The sequence below is a fragment of the Echinops telfairi genome, unplaced genomic scaffold (assembly GCF_000313985.2).
Source record: "Echinops telfairi isolate 266 unplaced genomic scaffold, ASM31398v2 ScPeMD7_7409;HRSCAF=8447, whole genome shotgun sequence".
NCBI classification, from domain to species: Eukaryota; Metazoa; Chordata; class Mammalia; order Afrosoricida; family Tenrecidae; genus Echinops; species Echinops telfairi.
Genome location: NW_022111309.1, coordinates 5499767 through 5522992, shown reverse-complemented (window position 1 = coordinate 5522992; position 23226 = coordinate 5499767).

Below are 23226 nucleotides of genomic sequence, written 5' to 3'. Positions count from 1 at the left end.
ATAACGATTGTGTTAGTCTGGGTAGGCTAGAGAAATAAAATTCATAGACACTCAAATAGCCCAACAATGGATTCAAACACACCAGTGATCATGAGAATGGTATAGGACCAAGCCACACTATGTTCTAGGAGTCAGAGCAGGGTAAACAACAACAATCGTTTTTTTTAATTCCCTTTGACCTCTCTTACCCATATCGATCCTCCGCATTTGGTTTTGGGGAGTGCATAAGGCATGTGTATGACCTTACAGGCAGGGTATACTAATGCTTTAGGTGGGATTGTGAAATGCAATGTTATTATAATGTGTTTTTGTTGTCGTCGTTGGGAGAAAGACTGGGCTCCCTACTCCCATAAACCTCTACAGTCTCGGAAACCCGCAGGGGTCACTCTGAGTCAGCATTGACCTGATGGCAGTGCATTTGTTGTGTTCTTGGGTTTTGGTTGCTGTTTACTGCCATGGAGTTCATTTCTGCCCACGGCGACTCCACATGTGTCTGGGTAGAATTGTTTTCTACAGAATTGTCAGGATTATATCTTTTGGAATCAGATCACCAGGTACGTCTCCAGAGGTGCATCTAGATAAACTGAGAGCACCATCTTTTTAGATGGGTTTCAAGTGTTTACGTGTTTATCCCATGACTCCCCTATGCATCGGATATTCTAAAATGGGATTACTTTCTCTTCTGCAATGTTATTGGCGGTTAACCCTGTCGTTACATACAGTCTTAACCCATTTGTTTAACTGCTCTAAAGTTCTGCCTGTCTAAGTATACTCATCCAATTGTATTGTAGTGGGCATTTAGATTATTTTTAATTTACTGGTTACTACTAGTGGGGGGGTGGATCTTTTAATGAAATACTTGTATGTGTGCTTCCCAGTGTCTGCACAATGATTGATGTGTCTCTGACGGTGTCGCGTGACCTCGCACCTGCATGTGCGAGGCATCCCATCGTCTTCTCTTTGTGCCTTCGCCATCCAGACAAACATAAGCATTGCTAACATTCGTCTCTGAGTTCATGCTGAGCATTCTGAGGAAAGACCACTCATGACCACCAAGCTATAGAGTTCCAAGAAGAGTTACCGTCCCCCAACCTTTGACTCCTACCATGAGTTGAAGATGATCCTCCAGGGAAGCATGGGTGGAAAGTAGTTTTGCTTTGTGAGCAAACTGAAAATTGGCCCTTGAGCTGAATTGCCAAGGGATTGTGTAACCCGTGAGCAGACAGCACGGGCTCTGACGGCGTGAGATCCAGAGCTGTAATAGAAAACATTGACTTGGCCACAACTAAACAGCTGAACACATGTTAGCATTTGCTGCCAATAAGTTTCCTAACCAAGAACAACATAAAATCATAGGAAATCCTGTTTCCTGTCTTCATGAACTTTCTGTGCATCTTCAGTGCCCTGGTCTTACATCCCAAGTAAAACTACCACCACCAAAAATAATTCAAACAAAAAAATGTGTTGATTCAAAAGTCCTCTCCTGCTCACCATGAACTGCCCTATCATTACAAAGATGAATGTCTAGTCCAGACGACACCCTAAAACATTGTTTTATTCTTTATGCCAGCTGCTATTTAAAGCTGGTTTTTTGGGGGAAAAATCTAATGTGCTATATGATTGAATTGGTAAAGTGTGGCCTATAACTGGTATAAAACTTTGAATAGCTAAAAAAATTCCTTCTCTAGGATAGCCTGGTTTATTGGCCACACTTGTATATTTTATCATGTTGAACAGACTTCAAGATGAAAGACAGACTGGATTCTGATTTTCCTCTTCAACCCTCCTGACATCCATGCTACTTTCATTCAACAATAAGTAGAGATACACCTGTGTATTCTGAACCAAGATCCTTCATTAAATATACCCACATAGCAGGTAATTACTACACAAGTAAATGTATACCAGATAGTTCACTCTTACACAAGTTCACTGCCATCAGAGTTGATTCTCTTACATAGAGACCCTACAGGACACGGTAAAACTGCCCCCTGTGAGTTTTCAAGATTATACTTCCCTACTAAAGGAGTGAAAAGCCTCATCTTTCTCTGGCAGAATAGATGGCAGGTTTGAACTTCTGACTTTGTGGTGAGCGGCCCAATGCATGATGCCTATCAGACAGAAACTAGCAATTAAAAATATATATATCTCCAAAAGCAGAAAACGAACCGCTCTGGTGCTTTTACACCTAGTTTCCCTCGTCACTTCCACTGGGGTCCCCCCGCCCCCTGACTCAGACATGACATCAAGAAGTAAAACCCGAATCTGAAAAGTTGTCGTAGAACTTTTTCTGAAGGCTTTGTAATGAGTTTCAGAAGGATTTCTTTTTTGCAAATGAACCGCATGTGCTCACACTGCCCCTTCCTGCACTGGGCGGGGCTCGTGCATTCCTCTTTGCCTTTTCCTCCTTCCAAATCTATTTCTCGCTTGTTTGTTTTGGCTCTTTCTCACTTTCCATTTTTCATCATTAGTTCTTTATGATCTTGTGTTTCCCTTTTGCTCCCTGTCACGGCTGCCAGACCAGTTTTTTTCCTCTCTGGGCCCCCACATTTCCCTTCACCCATCGAACATGAGCCGGCTCCCACCCTTGCTCTGGCAAGCCAGCTGCTTCCTCTTTAAAACAGAGACTCATCTCCCTTCGGTGAAGTTCCTGGGCATCCAAATGCCTTCCTCAGAAGGGTCGGTAATGGCATGAAGGATTACAGAGGGTTTAAAAGACAGATCAACAAATAAAATGGGAGTGGACCTCTAATTCACATTTGAAGCATTCTGAAAAAAAAAAAAGAGAGAGAGAGAGAGAGAAAATGGTTTCTGCTTAATTTTTTTCATTCTCCTTGGCTCCATGTGATGTGCTCTTTCGGTACTCTGTCCAGCATGGCATCTGAAACCCCCCACCTTGCCTGTTTAATGTTCCTGGGGCCTGTGAAAGTGGCCTAAGAAACACCACCAACGTGGATTTCATATGATGAGGTAGTGAAAACATGCCAGGAGGAGGTGAATCCTGCCAAGTCAAGTCAGCGCATTGTGATGCTTTCACTGTACCCAGGAATCTTAATCCCCATCGAAGCTCCAGTGTGCCCTTGAACTCATAGAAATTATTGGCAAAGCCAATGTCATCAGATGAGCCCTGCTGACAGAGCAAAGAGCTCCCTGAACAAAACAACCTGTTTCCAGATGCCCCGAATCGTTCAAGAAAATGAGGGGACCCTTGTGACAGGTCTCAGCTTAAGAGAGCTGATTCATTCTTCTTCTGTCCCATAACTGACGAAACCTCATGTGATTCGGGAGTTTCATCTTCCCAATGAGCCCTTGAATACCTTGGACTGAAGGTCTGATTGATTAGCCAAAGAGGTTTGCATAGTACCGCTGTGAGTCTATTAAAATGTTTTCTTCTAAACCTGATCAACTTCTTTCCTCTAAAACCATTTTTAAGATACAAAATTTCCAACCAAATCATTTTTGTCACTAGGAAATCACCATCTCCACTGGAAGGAAATGGAAGAAAAATAAACCTGGTACATTGGTGATCCATTATCATTTGTGAAACACATCCCGATAAATATTGCCTGCTGTATATTTTAATTTCACAGTCGTGGTAACCATGTAAGGCGGGAGATCGAAAGTTAGTGTTCACTGATGATAAACCTTAAAATGTTCTGTTCATTAAAAAATGTTTCTTAGGGAGCTCCAGTTAGATCCTATTTTCTAGACTTTGGGGGTATAGGAGTTCTTCGATAGAGTGTCTCAAAAGATTGTTTTATCTTATTAGGAAGAGAAAGAACCTTGGTGGGATAGGGGTCATGTGCAGGGATGGGTACCGAAAGGCCGCAGTTTGAAACTAACAGCTCCTCCCTGGGAGAAAGACGCAGCTTTCTACTCCCATAAAGTTTCACAGTCTCGGAAACACGGAGGCAGCGTTCGTCTATCGCATTGGGTCACTCGATGGCCGTGAAACTGAGCGAGATTAGAAAGAGAGAGAGGAGGAAGGTCAGCTCTTGCTATCGCGTTTTATTCTTCAATAAGCTCTGGGAAAATGATGTTCAGGGTCTCCCCAGTAAAAATTAACGACAGCCATTTCCTCACCTCCTAGGTGGTTTGCAGACCCAGAATTATAGAGTCCCACAATAGTCCTATACACATGACTCTTAGCAAGGTTGGAGAGCAGGTAGACCTGAGGTCCCAGAGCATAAATAAAACTTCCCCGAGGATGATGCTAACATTTGCCTCAACTTGCTAGTTGGTTTCTTGACTACGGATTCTTCCTGACTCCTGGTTTCTCTTGCCTGACATTCTAATATCTGCTGGACCTAGTGTTCACCTGTCTCCTGTCTCTGATTCATAGCACACCCTGATTTTAACAACTTTACTCTGAGATATTGGTCATGAGGCAACTCCTGACATCTAATCTCCGTTTGACCCTCAGGATCTCAGAAAATACTAACCTGAGCTTCACTTGATCCCGCCTGTCTACATGTCTTGCAAAAGTTCCAAACACACTGCCCTCAAATCAGTGGGTTTCCAAGACTTCAGCTGTTTGCCAGAGTAGAAAGCCCAGTTGTTCTTTCTCAGAGCTGTTGGTGATTTTGAACTACCGGCCATGCAAATTGCAGCCCAATGGGCAAACACTAAATCGCCAGGGCTCCTATATGTCTGCATGTTTCACCAACCCTGAAATCAGGCCAGAAGCTGGGCCGTACAGTGGTCCTAGGGATTATGCATTCACGTTGCTCTGCCAAAAGAGAGAGCTCTGAGTCTCAGCTGAGTTGGGGGAAAAGTTACGTTAGTGAAATAACACTCTCTTCTTCTTCTCCAAATGTTGCCCATTGTACATCCTGATTGACAACGTGTAACATGAGCCCTAAAGAGCTGTCCTAGTACTGCCACTCTTAGGAATTGACCGAAGGAGAATTAAATTTTAAAAAGGCATCATTTTTATAATTCCTACCAAATGACTGGGTAGGACTATGCAAATGTGAGGTGTTTGTTGTCCAATAAGGGAACTAGATGGCTTACTGTAGTTGATACTAAAGGGCATGACACCCTTGTGCCGTGGGATCCTGCAAATGCAATTGGACTAGGCCTAAAATGGGCATAGCCCTCAACAGAAAGTGAGCTCTTAATACCATCAAGAGAGAAGAGTCAGGAGGGGGGCCGTGGCGTCAAGATCCCTACGCATCAAGGAGACAAAGGGTCGTGACAAAAAAAAAGATGCCATAAATATGGCAGAGCAGTGGTAGCTACAGAGCCAGGACACCAGCCAGAGACAGCACAGTGGGGTTCTAGGCCCATGGAGTCAGAAAGCTGAGTGTCCGCCTTCAGGCCAAGGTCTATGGGTGGAGTAAGAGACCTGTGGGCGTTTTGGTCAGCAGAGTCAAAAGCTTTGTAACCCTTGTGTAAGCAGGACGTAGTCCTTCAGGCCTGGCTAAGAAGATGCTGTCCTAGATGAAGAACTGTATTCTGAGTATTACTGATCTTACATTGTCCCCTGCTAACTTGCCTAGGAAACTCCGTGATTGTGAGGATTGTCTCGGAGACCTGTGTGGCCACTGCAATGGATGATCCAATAGCAGCGAGGAGAAGGTGAATGTGAGAACTGGTAGAAGGTTTGGGAAGTGGAGGCATGTCTGACGTCCCCTCATAGGAATTGGCCTGGGGTGGCGCTCCTACCAGTAGTTCTCGTCTCTCTCCCTTGTGAAGTTAGAGGAAGTCCGAGGCTGCCTTCATTTTATGTCTACAATTTTTCAAAGGATAGTTCTATGTTTTATTTGCATCTTCTGTAATCTATTCATGAATATAGTAGAACATGCAGGGAGAAAAGTTACGGAAACTCCTAAGTCATTTGCAGACATTTTGGGGGAATGAGTGGCTGAGATGAGAGACTCAGAACCATAATTTTGGGGAACCCCAAGGTTCAAAAAATGAACCCTGGTGGCAGTTTGAACCCACCAGCAGCTCCAGGGGAGAAAAATGTGGCTCTCTGCTCCCTTAAGATTTAGTCTCAGAAAGTCAAAAGGGCAATTCTCTTTGGTCCTATAGAGTCATGGTGAGCCAGAATTGAATCAAGGATACTTGAGTTTTGTTTGGGGCATGGAGTTCAAAACAAACAAACAAACAATTGTTTTACCTCCTACTTTGATGAGTAGTTCCTGGGATCTTGCAGCTAAGGGCAAAAATGTGGCCATTCCTCATCAGTCACAGAAAGAGAACTAGAATCAAATGTACATAGAAGTAGATACCATTGCAACTGCTCTGGAAAAGGTCACTTTAGAAGATCTTGGGTCGAGAGGGATAGCCTGTGGGGAAAGATTGAGAATCATTTATTAAACAGGCTTGTCAGTTGGCTAGAGACGGACGGAACCCTAAGACTATGGCCCTTCATCACTCTACAGGTCTACAGCAGAACTCTCCCATGGCTTAATATTCAGACAGATGAGGCTCTATAAGGTAAACCATAACAGTAGGAATCACATACTCCTTAAAGCAATCAGCCTCTGGATTTCATAAGGGCAGTATCTACCCAAGGACAAAGGAGGCGGAAGAGAAATGAGAGACCCGGGGTAGATATAGAATGAGCAATGTCCTTTGTGGAGATTACAATCAGTGGCATGAAACAAGATGTGTATTGATTATTGAATGGGAAGTTGATTTGCTCTGTCAACTATTCGTGATAAAAATGTCTTTTCAAATACTCATGTGAGCATAAAATTTCATCTCTAAGATGAAAGAAAACCACTCAACTGCTGCAAATCATGTATCCTTTAGGTAACAAGAAAATAAAGATCTATACATGAAGACAGGTGGATTTGCCTGGAGTCAGCGATACTTGAGGTTTGGAACCTCTTTTTTGGCCCTAGCAGTTTTGTTTTTTTATTTATTTAAATTTTATTAAGAAAACTCTCAAAATTATAGATGGTTCAGGACTCACAATGCTTATATCACCCACAGTAAGTAAATCAAGGATTTATGCTTAATGATGGTTAAAGGATGCCCCAGAATACGCCATGAGTTAAAATCTTGCAGTAATTTAATAATGAAAGATGCTGGAATTTTCTTAAATACCAAATGTCTCAAATACAGAATACATTGTCCCATCACTCTTCTGTCAGTTTGTCATACTGTGGCGGCTTGCATGTTGCTATCCTACTGAAGCTTTGTCACCAATATTTCAAATCCTGGTGACATTACCAGAGTGAAGAAGTTTCATCAGAATTTTCAGACAAAAACAGATAGGAAGAAGGAATAGCCAGGCCACGTCTCAGGGATTAGCCATGGGATAACAGAGTAGAAGTGGGATGAAATATAGGCTTGGTAAAGTCAAAGCAATCAGCATACCACTTGGTATAATATCAATACCATAAGTGGAGCTTTCATATCAATCAACCATCATCTGAAATCAATGTTGTTCATTTGAACCTTGTGCTTGTCATTTTGTTTGAATTCCATTAGTACTTTTAAATTTTGATAACTGTATGAGTCATAAGCTCAAGGAGTATACCCCTGTTGTCATGTTTGTACACACTTAATAATAGGCTATGAAATAACTGAAATTTAGGTAGAAGGTCAGAAGGATTGACAAGAGCAACTCCAGAGAGATGAGACAGGAATTTTAGGGCAAATTTGAGGACAAAACATCTCAGAAAGTATGATGAGAATGATTACATTCCAATTCTACAGCCAATGTAGCTAAATTAACAAGTAGACACTGTGAAATTGGTGTATGTTTGGCTGTATACATTTTCAAGAACAACAAAATAAACACAACTTAGGAAAAATAGAAAGGAGCTCCGATGACAACCGTGTAGCCTAAGGATCCCAAACTCCTAACAACTCTGGCCTTAAATCTTGTCTAATGTATTGCTTCAATGTTTTCAAGTTAGCCCCTTTTTGAACAGGAGCGTTCTTCGATGGACAAATCATTGGAATCCTAGTATGTGGAGGAGACTGTGCTTGAATCGAGGGGCATTGATCACTTACTTGCTATAGCTAACAATATGGGTGGAGTGATAAGGACATCGAGTTCTCCAGGTGAAAACACAGAAATTGAAGTAAAAATCATCTCACTGGGGTAACGGTGAAGAAACAGCCAGGGGCCACATCTGACCCCCTCCTGCTCATGTGGTTGATTGCCATAAGGCACAAAGGTCAGACGTACCGCCACCCTTCATCCTTTCACCCTGTTCGACACCAACCACCCCTCCCAGGGCGCGCTGCTTTTTCCGCACACCTACTTGTCTTCTGCATTTCATCGCTCATTGCCTTGGACACGGAACTCACAGACAATATGATTATGGGTTTACTAGGGAAGACAACAGATTACAATTCAGGGGAGAAAATTGCAGGATAGAGTATTTCCGTCAGGACATTTTCTTCTCTACTGTGCAAGCAGGCAGGTCTCTCTCTGACCCTCAGTCTCTTGGCCTGGCCATTACCCCGCTCAGGCCAGATAACAGTTATTTTAAGGCTGCCAAGACATGGCCAAAGGGCATGTCAGTCCTCTATAAACCTCCACCCCAAAGCATTTAGTTATGTGGGTCAGCTAATGTAGCTCCCCCAATTAAATTCCCAGAGGTATCCTACCCCACAAACCAGCCTCCTGCCCCGAAGTATTCAGGTTTATTTGATGTGTGTGCTGGGAAGTCCGTCAGTAGGTCTCCCATCGTGGTTCCTAATTCTGCTGCTTGTTTTGTTGTTGCTCTTCTTGTTTTTGCCGCTGCTGTTTCTCTACCACTCCCCTAATATCATGGTCGTCTCCTGGATCAAGACGCTTTAAAGTGCAGGGACAGCTGGATCCAAAGAATGTGCTCCACTCCTGACTCCTGTTGCTTGATCGTAGTGAAATTCCCCCTTCCTGCTGCTGAGATGGCTCCTTTAATACCCAGAAGACTGGCAATCACAATGAACCCCACTAATAATCATAGCTGAATCATATAATCCAGTAAGTATATTCTCCTATCTTCATATACAGACTCCTCAAGAAAACAAGCAAACAAACAAAAACACAAAGGTCATTTGGTAAGAGTCACCAAGGCTGTGGCTAAAAGATCCATACTAAAGAGTCCAAAACATTACACATTGTTATAAACATTTATAGCATTTCAAGAAATATATGAAAGTTGGTAAGTTGCTAAAAATTACATTCTTCTTTAAAATTAAAAAAAAACAACCTTTGGAACAATAGTTTGTTACAATTGTGGTATAAACTGTCTCATCTTCTATATTCCAAATGGCAGACTTCGTAACCAAGTCCCTCTGAAGCTTAACTTGAAAGCTATTCTCAGCAAACCAACTAATTTTTTAAAATATTGGACTAAGCAGAAGGAGGGCAGATTTTGGGGATACACTCATAGGGAATATACCCAAGCTAACGTTCACAACACACACTGCTTGACTTTCCAGCTCATCTCTTTCATTCACAGGTAATCAGGCTGCCCTTAATTAAATAATCCCAGGGTACCTGGCAGCAGGACCATTCCCCAGAGAGATGTTCCCACGCTGTTACATCTTCCACTAATTTTGACTCTCAGGATTTATTCTTCTCTTCATCTGCTTCAATCAAACTGAAGCAGATCTAAGATAATTTTCTCTTTGATTTGGGAGGAGGAGAGGTTCTGTTTTATAGCGACAAAAAATCTGGACTCAGCTGCTGGTTCCTTTACCGTTTTGTCCTCATCCCTCAAGGAATGAGTTCAGAAAGGAAAAGCCGTTTAGGCACCATTGATTAATAGAATATTAGAGGCTCAATGAACCTGAAATATAATCTTGTCCAAAGAGACCCAAAAAGATTAAATAAAATTAAATGTAATCCTCTGACTATATTAAGAAAAACCTTGATAGAGCTTCTCAATCTAAAATTTTACTTTCCAAATATTTATTGAAATCCATTTTTTACATAAGACATTAAACTAAGAGCTATATGAATCAAGGAATTATTCTTCCTAATATGCTTTTATTTTTTTCTGAAACAAGTAAACAAAAACATGCATCTTCAAAATGAGGCAGTCCTTGATTGTCACCAATCTCAATAAGATGGATGTGAAAAAGGAAAAGCCGTCTTCACTGAAATATCCTGGAATTAAACTCAACCCTTAAATGAAGAATTCCAGGTTTGAGTTATGTCAAGTCACTTAAATGCCTCTAAATCACAGATTCTCAAAATCATTTGTCTGACAGGCTCCTTTTCCAAAAAAAAAATTACTCAACACCCCAATGGCAGTTAAGAACTGTTTTTTGGCCATAGCCCATAATCCAGAATAAAGTGTAGATATCTGCTTTTGCAACCCTCTTGGATCATTCCAGCATCCCCCAGGGGGCAATATGCCTGCTTTGGGAACCACTGCTCTAAATCAACAGTGTCCACCTAGAATGATTTGATACCACCTACCAAAGTTTGGGTCTAAATCTGAAGCTACCAAATTGAGTGAAGCTTTACCACACAAAGTGGAAGAAACGGTCGCACTGCCCCACTCCCACCCCCCAACCCCCTGCTGCTTTCTTTTCCGGGTGATTTCCGTGTTCCGCATCCCTTCCCCACCCTGTGGGACCCATGCCTAATAAGATGAGTGTATCTTCTCGTTTACAATAAGTAAAGAAGGGAAAGGGCATTTCGTTAAGTCATTGCCATTTCAGAAGATCTGAATATAAGCAATTGTCCCACTTTACTTCTTTGTAGCGTAAAATAAAGATGTAGTTTATCCCTATATATCTTTGTGTGTGTTTGTGTGTGTGTTGCCATGAATTGTTTTATATGATGCTTCAATCCGTGGTCTTGTAGTTCCCATCAAGTAACTAGGTAGGATTCATCAAGTGAGATGCTAAAGGATTGAACAGCTTGCTAATACTAAAAAGAAGACCCTGATATTCTTCTTGGGGTGAAACCATGCAAATAAAGTGTCTAGAACGCTGAAGAGGGAATTGGACAGTTTTGCCATCCCACTAGATTTAAGCCATCCCAGAGGGAGGGGGGTGGATCTCACCACAACCAAGAAGAACTAGGAATGGAACATGTTATTTGGACCTGAGAACTCCATGCTGAGAGCATCCTAGACCCAGGAAACAAAGAGCGTGAGAGAGAGAGCTATAACACAAGAGATGGTGCAAGGCAGCACGAAGCAGCCGCAGAGAAATGGTGACGAGACAAGCAACAGATGCAGGAGAGGGGCAGGAAATAGCATGACGGGGGTGCTGGTTCAGAGTGAGACAGTGTCCGGCCTCTTGTGGACTGAAAAGCACTTCATACGTGCACCCTGAGCACTTACTGGTGGGCTGAAGATCTTTGTAACACTTGCTGGACCCAGATAAAGGCCAAGGGGCCGCTGGACCAAGAAGCCAAGGGCAAAGGAGAGGACTGCCCAGGGGCATAATTGAGAAGCTGTTCTGACTGAACAACTGCATCCTGAGCCTTTCCTGGGGGATTGGACAGTTTGCGAAGCTGTTACTTCCCTGCTAAACCCCTTAACTGTGAGCATGGCCTTTCGGCTGAGTTCTATGTAGCCATTGCAGCAAATGATCGAACTTCTCTGGTGAACTTGGTTGGTGCTGCTGAGAAGGAGTTGGACAGCAAACTTCAAGATCAGTGATTCAGCACTCCCCCCCCCCATCCCAGCCACTCCACTAGAGAAAGACGGGATTATCTGTATCTCTACAGATTTACAGTCTCCAGAACTCTACATCAGATCACTATGAATCTGAATCGACTTGCCGGCAGTGGATTTGGTTTGGAAGCGAGAGGACAGAGTGCCATGGGAGTGACAGTTGTTGTTGGGATTGGTAGCGAGAAGGGTATCCGCTATCTGCCTCATAGGAGTCAGGCTGGGGTTGTTGATCTTGATTCGCCTTTCCTCTGGGGAAGTCAACAAGGAGATCTGATGCTGGCCTTACCACATCATTGTTAAAGTGTTCATGTTTCATGCCTTTTCCTGAGGATGTGTCAATGCATCACATTTGGAGTCATAAAGTGCCAAAGCAGCGGGGAATAGCATAGAAGGAAAGAGTCCCTGTTGACTACAACCAGAGTCAGAAAGAGAAGTAGATGGAATGTATCTCTATTATTCATAGTTACAGATAATTTTCTGAGAATACCAAATTAACAAATGCCAAGTTCTTAACCTTCATGGAAATATGCATGGGGTTAGGTTCTTGTGAGCCTCAGGTTGCATTTTCATCAAACAATCAATACATAAACTTGTTATATGTGCATTTCTATTAAAAGACACTTTATTTAATATAGACCGTGACTCATGAACATTGAGCTCATGGCCAACAGCACAGGAGCTCACGCCTGCACAAAGCTTATCTAACAAGCATTTCCTCTGTAAGGCACATCACAGACTTCTTGCATAGAGGAAATCTAGACAGCTCTTCAACACTATACTAGTGGTTCATTGAGAACCACAAGTTCACAACGTGCAAAGTTACCACCCCTCCCCCAGAAAAAGTGACTAGCTTTTGGACCCCAAATGATACTCACCACAGTGAGGTGTAGAACATTGTCTTTGTGTGCTGTTAGGGCAATTGACTTAGCTGTCCCTGGAGATGGTGGTCTTAAACCCCCAAGTCTCCAATGACTCATTTCTACTAGGTGCTTGGTTATATCTAAGGAGTTTTCATAACTTTGCCTTAGTTTGCGCTACTAGATACATGATACATTAACAGAATACTCACTTTGGGGGGGTTAGGAGGGGAGAATAAAGAATATCACAGACTCAAGGAAATAATTAGTCCAAATTGCTAGTGGACCACGTAGACCACAGCCTCCACTCCCCTGGGATTAGAAGAACTAGAGAGTACCCAGTTTCCACTGATGAGCTCCTTGCTCAGGGCAACAGAAGATCCTGGGAAGAATGGAAGAAAGTGTAGAACACAATTCAAAATCATAAAAAGAATAAAACTTGGCATTGGAGAAAAGATGTGGTCCTGGTGACACACACTGTTCAATCCTAAAGGACCTCAGAGTGCTTTTTCCTGCTTTCCCCACCATATCTTCCTGTGACCAGGGGTGAGATTTCCCCTCATCCCATAAATCCAGAGACTGGGGATGCCCCGCACTCCTCTTCTGCCTATTTGGCTGGGACACCCCACCCACAGGCAGCCACTTCCCAAGGATACCACACCTGTAGCACCCATATGATTGACAGGTCACATACTCATTGAACACAAGACCTGTGCCTAAAACCTGCATTATCAGAGGTATACACACAGGTAGAAGGTATACTGAGCTCCTGCCTCTCCTACAGGATAGCATTACTATAAATGGGGTGGCAAGCAGTGTTGCTATAATGCAGTGTTGTGGCAGTGTCCTTTTGTTGTTTTTTTGTTTTGTTTGTTTTTTTGCCTTTTTGTCTTTTTTTCCTTTCTTTCTCATACCTGTTCTTCCTTTTTTTTAAAAATCAATTTATTGAGGCTCATACAGTTCATCACAATACATAGATCAATTGTGTAAAGCACATCTATACATTTGTTGCCCTCATTATTCCCAAAATTCGCTTTCCTCTTGGGTTCTATTTTTACCCTCTTTCAATGTCTTTTTCTTTAATGTTGTCAGCTTCTTTCTCTCCCTCCCCTTTATTTATTTTCTTTTCTTCTTATTTTATTCTGCCCTATGTGACAAGAAAGGAAGACATTGTTTCCCCACTAGTCCATCATACTAACCTCACATTCAATCTACCACCCTAGCCAGGGAGTGCAACCACTCACTCCAACACAACTAGGCCAACAACTTGATGGATAGCTCTGTTTATGCTGCTTTCAGCAACTGTTCCTGCCCACCAAGCAGAGTTCCATGCCCACATTCATACCAGTTGTTCTACCCACCCAGACAGGAGGAGAGTGGCCGAGTACTGTCAAACTTAGGTCCAAAGTAGTACTCTGACCCTGACTGCATACATATACAAATAAACCAGAGTGTACCAAACCGATGCACAACAAAAACCAGAACACAATAAACAAATGCCAGAGCAATGAAAGAAGGGAGAAAAAGGTATCCATTCCATCTCAGCCTGCCATTGGCCAGTTAGTCTTTGGCGAGGATGCTAAGGCAGGCCTGGCTGGCTGTCTGATGATAAGGAAATTGGTTGAAGAGAAATGGAATATCCCTTGGAATAACAATTCATTTGCAAAGCACTGCAAAAGGAAAACTACTTTTTTGCAAAGGAATCATTGAATCCTTAACCTAATTTCGACTTTAACATCTCTCATCAAAGAAACTTGCTTCTCAACCTGAGCTGCAAGTTGGGATTAAGCTAATGAAGAGTATCTTTCCAGAGATATAGATGCTTGGTAAATTTCATGACATTTCTGTTATATATCTTCAGTTATATATCATGGTCTAATTCTAGAATTCTCTCATATTATGAAAAAATATTAACAACAAAAAGTGGGAAACAATCAGAAGCTTTAAGGAACGGATATGATGCATCGGACATTAAGGACAGAAGACCAATATCTGTGGGAGGACTTCCAGGTCATCATTCATGAAGGAAGCAAAGGGTCATTAGAAAGACAGGGGAGAAAAAAAATCAAAGTGGATATCAGAAGAGACTCTGAAACTTGCTATTAATCATACAGTAACTAAAGTAAATGGAAGAAAAATTGAAATCAAGGACCTGAATAGAAAATTTCAAAGGGCACCTCAAGAAGACAAAATCAAATATTATAATAAAATGTGGAAGGATCTAGAATTTTAAAAAACCAAAAGGGAAGAACATGCTCAGCATAGGTGAAACTGAAAGAACTCAAGAAAAAAGTCAAGGTTCGAATTTCAATATTGAAAGATTCTATAGGCAAAATATTGAATGATGCAGGAAGCATCAAGAGAAGATGGAGAGAATACACCGAATCAAAAAGAACTAGTTGACTGTCCACCATTTCAGGAGGTAGCATATGAGTAATAACCAATGATACTAAAGAAAGAAGTTTAAACTGCACTGAATGCATTAGCCAAAAATAACGCTCCATGAAAGAATACCAATCAAAATGTTCCAGAAATCTGAAGAAGCACTGGAAGCATTCACTCTTTTATGCCAGGAAATTTGGAAGACAGCTACTTGGCCAACTGACTGAAGGAGATCCATAAGTGTGCTCATCCCAAAGAAAGGTGACCCAACAGAATGTTCAAAGTATTGATCTCTGTCATTGATATCACCCACAAGTAAAATTGTGCTTAAGATAATCTCAGCTGCACATTTACAGGGAACTTCCAGAAGTTCAGGCCAGATTCAGAAGAGAACATGAAACAAGGGATATGATTGCTGATGTCCATTGGATCTTGGTTCAAAGCAAAAAATACCATAGATATGTTTACTTGTGTTTCATTGACGATGCAAAGGCATTAGGCTTTGTGGGCCATAATAAACGATGGATAACCTTGAGAAGAAATGAGAATTCCAGAACACTTCTGTGTACTAGTTGTGTAAATGGAACAAGGGCACACCGCATAATTTAATATCAGGAAAGGTGTGTTTCAGGGTTGTATCCTCTCACCATACTTGTTCAATCTATATGCTTAGCAAATAATCAGAGAAGCTGGATTATATGAAGAAGAGTGGAGCATCAGAACTGGGGAGGGCTTATTAACAACCTTCAGAATGCAAATGATACAACTTTGCTTACTGAAAGTGAGGAGAAGTTGAAGCACTTGCTGATGAAGATCAAGGATTATAAGCTTCAGTGTGGATTAAAAATCAATGTTAGGGAGACCAAAATCCTCACAATTGGACCAATGGGTAACGTCATGGAAAATTGAGAAAAGGTTGAAGTAGTCCATGATTTTGTCTTACTTTGTCCAAGGATTGTGGATTTGATCCACAATCAATGCTTATAGAAGCAACAGTGAAGATATCAAAAGTTGATTTGCCTTAGGTAAATCTTCTGCATAAGACCTTGTGGTAGTACATAACCTGGTGTCAATTTGAGGATTAAGAGTGTAGGGGTGGGGTCTAGCCTGCCAATCAGGATATAGCCAAGGAGGCCTCTGTGTGGGCCTGGTCTTGTCCTGAGGATTCTGGGAATCCCTGTATTTCCTCCTTGGAGGTGGGAAACACTCATTCTCTAGACTCACTCCCTGTGAGAATCTCTACTGATTCCCTCTGAAACATCCCTGTGGAGAAGACACATGGAGAGAGACAGATGGAGCCAGACCTCTGGAGCCAGAGAAGCAATGTGGAGACTCCTGGCAGCACTGAGATGCTTACAACACCACTGGATCCACAAGACTTCCCACCCACTGTCCTGTGATATTTCTTCATTCAGCATCATTACATGTGTTTTTGTGAGTCTGAAGAGAATTTCATACATTGATATCGACATATGGGCTAATATCAGACTTATGGACTTGATCTAGACTGGGCTTGGATCTTTTCTCAATCTTCAATTTCTCATGTATATAAAGCTCTTTCTTATACACATATGTGTCTCCCTGGATTTGTTTCTCTAGTATACTCAGACTAACACAGACCTCTTTAGAGTACTGAAAAGCAAGAATGTTCTTTAAGGAATAAGATGCGCCTGACCCAAGCTATGGTATTCTCCATTGCATCACATGCATGTGAAAGTTGAACATGGAGTAAGGAAGACTGAAGAAGAATTAATGCATTTGAATTGTGGTGCTTGAGAAGAATATTGAAATTACCATGGACTACTAAAAGGACAAATCAATCGGTATTGGAAGAACTAAGGCAAAGTGCTCCCTGTAGGCAAGGCTGGCAAGACTTCATCTTACATACTTTGGACGTGTATTGTCAGGAGAGACCAGTCCCTGGAGAAGGACATTATGTTTGGTAAGGTAGAGGGATAGTGCAAAAGAGGAAGGCTCCCTAAGAAAAGGGCTGACACAGTGACTGCATCCAATAGGTCCCACATAAGAGCAATTGTGAGGATGGCACTGGACTTTGAAGTGTTTGGTTCAGTGGTGCATAGGGTCACTAGGAGTGGAAGCCAACTTCACGGCACCTAAGAACAACAACATTAGACCAGAATATAGACCAAGTTGATAAATAACCTTGTTTATTCTTAAATGGGAAAGGAAGGAAAAGAATGGGCGTGTGAGGAAAATTAAATAGATTAATATAATTTTGTCATAGTAGATTTTAGGAAACTGGGTGGATCTAAACATCAGGATAGTCCATCTCAAGATAATTCTAAACTTACCCAGAGGCAGTTTAAGATTCTGACCTTTAATGATTTAATAGCAGCTGCTATTCCTAGGGTCTTTGAAGATCCTTCACTTGGGGACTGTTTTTGCTTCACAGAAGAAATACTAATCGGAAATGGTACAAAATCATGATATGATACCGTAAGTAACAAAGAAAAATGTTTGTAATCATCTGTAGTCTATTTTTGTTTCCAAACTAGTTAAAACATCAACCCCCTTTTCTATTAAGAAAACAGATTTCCAGTTCAAGATTGTTCAGTCAAACATGTCTACCTCTTTATTTCTCTCTAAATCACATTGACTTGACAAATAGAAAAGGGTGATAGAATTATGAATCTATACTGTTCTGGGGTGGGAGGGAGTAGAAAATGGAAACAGTTAGATCCTATCTTTCAGAGACAACTACTTTCAAGACCTTGTTGTATATCCTTTCAGAACTTTTTCTTGGCAAATGAAGTTTCCAAACACAGTTATTGTTTTAAAATGGAGTGTACGTATTTGTGTGTGTTGTTTCTATTGTTAACTGTGCATCTGTTGTCCACAAATATCAATAAATATAATGTTTTGGCATTAAAACTGTGGTTAAGAAAGCTGACAATCTAGTGGCAAATTTAGCAAAGGAACAGAAAAGAGCAGATGCAAATACCATGAGTAAGAAGTTAATGGGATGAGATCACAGAATAAGAAACCAAAATAAAAAGGATAGTATCAAAGTTCTATGCGAAACTGTACTCTAATAAAATTGAAAACCCAAGGAAAATTGGCACATTTCTAGAAACACTCTACCTAACTAAAATAATGCAGAATGAGAGAGAAAAATATGGACCAAAGCATAATAAAAGAAAGAATTATACAAAGCATAAATATTTTAAATTAACGAACAAATAAAAAACTTCTCAACCCCAAAAGGGAAAAAAAAATCCAGCTTCAGAAAGTCACTGGTGAATTCTAACAAACATTTAGAGAACTGGCATAATTCTACTCCAACTACTCGAGAACATTGAAAGGATGCGATACTCTTGAATTTATTTTATGAAGCAAGTACAATAAGCCTTATACAAAGCCAGGCTAAGACAACCCTATATAAAACAATTACAGACCAATATTCTTCATCACTGTAGATATCAAAATCCTTAACATAATCGTATTCAATACTATATCAATAATAATAATAATAATAATGCATCATGACCAAGTAGAATCTCTATTATGTATGCAAGGGTAGTTCAACATTAGAATACAATCAATGTAATCCATTAAATAAATAAAACTAAGGAAAAGAATCATATGATTGTGTTAATCAATGTAGAAAAGGCATTTAGTAAAATCTAACACTCATTCCTAATGTTAAAAAAAACTCACCAAAATAGGATTAGAAGAAAAAAGTTATCCACATTATTAGCGGTATATACCCAAAACAAAAAGCTAGCATAATTCTCAATGGGTAGAGACTGAAAAACTGTCACATTGAGGATAGGAACTAGATAAATGCCCTCACCTACCATTCCTATTTAACATTGTATTGGAAGTTCTAGCCAGAGTAATAAGTCGAAAATTTGTAGAGTAGTAAAACTTTCCCTTTTGCAGATTTTCTGATTCTATACATAAGGGACAAAAGAATGACAAGTGACCGAAAATCGATGGCAAGGAAGGTATAGGTGGTCTGGTAGGGCTTCATCATGGGCAATGTAACCAAGAGTAATTACTGAAACCCAAGTGAAGGTTGAACACGATAGTGGGACAAGAGGAAAGTTAAAGGAAATAGAGGAAAGAAATAGGAGGCAAAGGGTATTTATAGAGATCTAAATACAGGCTTGTACATATGTAAATATATTTATATATGACGGTGGGGAAATAGATCTATGTACATATATTTATAGGTTTAGTATTAAGGAAGCAGATGGACATTGGGCCTCTACGCAAGTACTCCCTCAACACAAGAACACTTTGTTCTAATAATCCGGTATTCTGAAATGCTCACCTTCCCGACACGATCACTGAAGACAACTGAGTGCATATGCAAATGTGGTGAAAAAAGCTGATGGTGCCCGGCTATCAAAAGATATAGCATCTGGGGGTCTTAAAGGCTTGAAGATAAACAAGCAACCATCTAGCTGAGAAGCAACAAAGCCCACATAGAAGAAGCACACCAGCCTGTATGATCATGAGGTGTTGATGGGATCAGGTATCAGGCATCAAAGACCCAGAACAAAAAATCATATCATTGGGAAGGCAGGGGAGTGCAGAGTGGAGGCCCAAAGCCAATCTGTAGGCAACTGGACATCCCCTTACAGAAGGGTCATGGGGAGAAGATGAGTCAGTCAGGGTACAGTATAATATCGATGAAACATACACCTTTCCTCTGATTTTTTTAATGCTTCCTCACCCCACTATCATAACCCTAATTCTATCTAACAAATCTGGCTAGACCAGAGCATGTACATGGGTACAGATAAGAGCTGGAAACACAGGGAATACAGGACAGATAAACTCCTCAGGACCAATATTCAGAGGAGCCATACCAGGAGGGTAAAGCGAAGGTGGGGGGAGAAAGGGGGAACCAATCACAAGGACCTACCTATAACCCCCTCTCAGGGGGATGGACAACAAATAAGGGAGTAAAGGGAGACATCAGACAGTGCAAGACATGGAAAAATAATAATTTATAAATCATCAAGGGTTCATTAGGGAGGGGGTGGCGGGGAGGGAGGAGGAAAGTGAGGAGCTGATACCAAGGGCTCAAGTAGTAAGAAAATGTTTTGAAAATGATGATAGCAACACATTTACAAATATGCTTGACACATGGATGGATGGATGGATGGATGGATGGATGGATGGATGGATGGTGAGAAGAGTTCTATGAACCCCCAATAAAATGATTTTTTTTAAAAATCTCAGAGCCGTGCCAAGAAATCTACTAGAACTAGTTAAAAGTGTCTTCAAAGTAGCAGTAAAACTTAAAAATCAGTCCGCTTTATTTACACAGCAGAGACACTCTGTAAAGGAAATAATAAACAATACCATCAATATCAGCTACCCAAAAGATAAAATATTTTAGAATAAACCTAAGTAGAGATACAAAAAAAAATTGTACAAAATACTACAGTGCCCCACTACAAGAAACTGAGACCAAAATAAATGGGAAAACACACTATGCTCATGGATAGGAAGACTAAACATTGTGAAAATGTCAATATAAAGCAATCTATGGATATAATGCAATCCTGATCCAGATTCTATCAACAGCATTTAAGGAAATGGAAAAAACCATCACTAACTTCATATGGAAAGGAGAGAGACCCCATACAAGTGAAGCTGTATTGAAGAAGAATAACAACGTAGGAGGTTTCATACTTCTCTATTTCAAAACCTATTATGCAGCTGTGATATTCAAAACACCCTAATAATTCTACTGTGAAAGACACACCTATTAGTATAATAGAACTGAGAACCCAGAAGTAAGCTGTGAACACCTCATTTTCAACCAAGGGCAGTAAATGGGAAAAGTCAAGTCTCTTTAACAAACGGTACTACTGAACTGTATGTCCATTTGCATAAAAGTGAAACAAAATACATGTATCACACCGTATGCAAAAATTAACTATATATTTTATATGCAAAATATATATTACGTGCAAAAATTAACCATTTGCATAAAAGTGAAACAAAATGCATATATCACACCATATGTAAAAATTAACTATGTATTTTTAAAATCAAAGAAAACATAGGGGCAAACAGGCACCAAAATTCATGGCATAAATAAATTATGTGCAAAATTTGCACAAAACTAGACCAAAAAAAATCCTCTAAAAATTACTTGTGATCACCAAAAGAACTCTGCAGAAGAGTGAAAACGATGAATTCATAGTTTGGAAAAAATATTTGGCAATGGCATATTTGACAAGAGAATAATCTAAAAATATATAGAAAACTTCAATATCTCAACAAAAAAAACAATTTAATTTTAAACTGGCTCATGGCCATTATACCAAAGACATTCACCAAAGAAAATATTGAGGCAGCCAAGAAATAAAGGAAGGTAAGCTCACAATCATTTAACCATTAGAGATGTAAAAATCCAAAGATCGGCTATTCAAGCAATAATGGCAATGTTCAGTAAGGCAGAAAGCAAGAAATACTGCCAAGGGTGCAGAGAGACTGGAACCTTCATACGCAACTGGTGAAATTATAGAATGAAGCAATCACTGTAGAAAACACTATCGAGCTCCATTATAAAGGCCATTCTACTTTATCCCTTTAACAAATCAAGCTGGAAAAACTGAATATCCACGTGCAAGGGAATGAAACAAGCCCCATATTTCATATCATACACAAAAACGAACTCAAGATGGATCAAAGACTTAAATGTAAAGCTTAGAATTATGAAGTTTATCAATGAAAAATAGGCATACATGACACAGATACACTATCACATATAACTGAAAATACACACAACAGCAGAAGAAAAACTAGATGGTTCCTGAAATTACAGTTACATGCTTCAAAAGATTTTACCAAAGAGTTAAGAAAGAATCCACTAAGAGTGGGGGGGATTGACAAGAGTATATAGGACAAGGTAAATTTATAAGTTCACCATCTCAACAAGAAAAAGGTAATTTCATTTTTAAATGGGCAGGGACCATAAACAGACACTTTACCAAGGAAAATATTAGCCATTTGAGAGATGAAAATCAAAGCAACAATGAGATATCATGTCAGGCAATCATTAATAGCAAAGTTTTTTTTAATGACTACTGAAATATTGTGTTTCATATACTAAATTTATGACAAACTGTTGTAAGTTACAAATAAATAGATTTTTAACAGTTTAATTGCCACTTAATCCACATATCACACAATTCAACAGTTCAATCATATTAAGAATTCTGTGATCATTACCACAATCAATTTTAGATCGCTTTCTTTTTTCGGCCCCATGGTTAAATCACTTTTAAAATGAGTTGTATAATCACCATCAGTTCTAATGCTCCCTCTCTCCTCTCACATGCATCATTTGCTCCCTCTGCCCTTCACCCTCCCTCCACCCGCCCACCACCCCTACCTCCCTCTAAATGCTTGCATCCGTTCTTATCTCTATGCATATATTCCTTCTGTGCTTCAGAGTTTGTTTGTTTTTGTTTAAGTGATGGCGGGGTGTTGAGACATGGGAAGGACCATACACTGCTATGGCAACCACTATGAACAATTGTAAAGTGGAAAGTTTGAAATAGAAATACCATATGACCCAGCACTCCTTCTCCTTGGTATATATTCTAGAGAAATAAAAGCATGACCCAAATAGACGAATCCGCATCCAGGTTCACCACAGCATGTTTCACAATGAGAAAAATATGGAAACTACTAAAGACTCCTCAATGGAAAAGTGGTTGACCCAGTGATGGCACACACACACAAGGGAGTACTACGCATCACAATAGTAGTGTGACAATAGTAGTGAGCTCAGTAGATGTGGGAGGAAGAACGGAGTATAGTCATGAATATGTGTATGGGATTTGACAGAGGATATTTGTCTATGGCTATTTACCTTTGCTGCAAACATATCAATGAATGTGAGGAAGCATACATGGGGGACATTCATGACAGCTTCTCAGATCAAACCAAACTCCTTGAAGGAATGTGCTGCAGGGCCTGAGGGCTGAGAACCATAGCCTTACCCTCACCAAGATGTGTTGGTATAACGCAGTCCTCCAAGGAAATTAAATACTTGTGAGCAGTCAGCTAAGGTGCAATCATTGTCCAAAAGAAAGAATATATAAGATGCCAGGCTTCCTGATCAAAAGGAGACTGATATAACCTGGAGACTCTGGGCTTTTAGTCACCCTTCAGGTTTGCCGCTGAACTCACACACACGTGTGACTCGATTTTCATCCCAACATTAGACAGATCTATACAAGGAACAATAACACGAATGAGTGGTTCACACTTCAGAATAAAGAACCATTTGAGATTAAAAGAGCAGTGCTTAGGGTTCAGTATAACAATAATGAAACCCACAACCTTCCTCTAGTTCTTAAACGCTTCCTCCCCCCAACTACCAGGACCCCAATTCTGCCTTG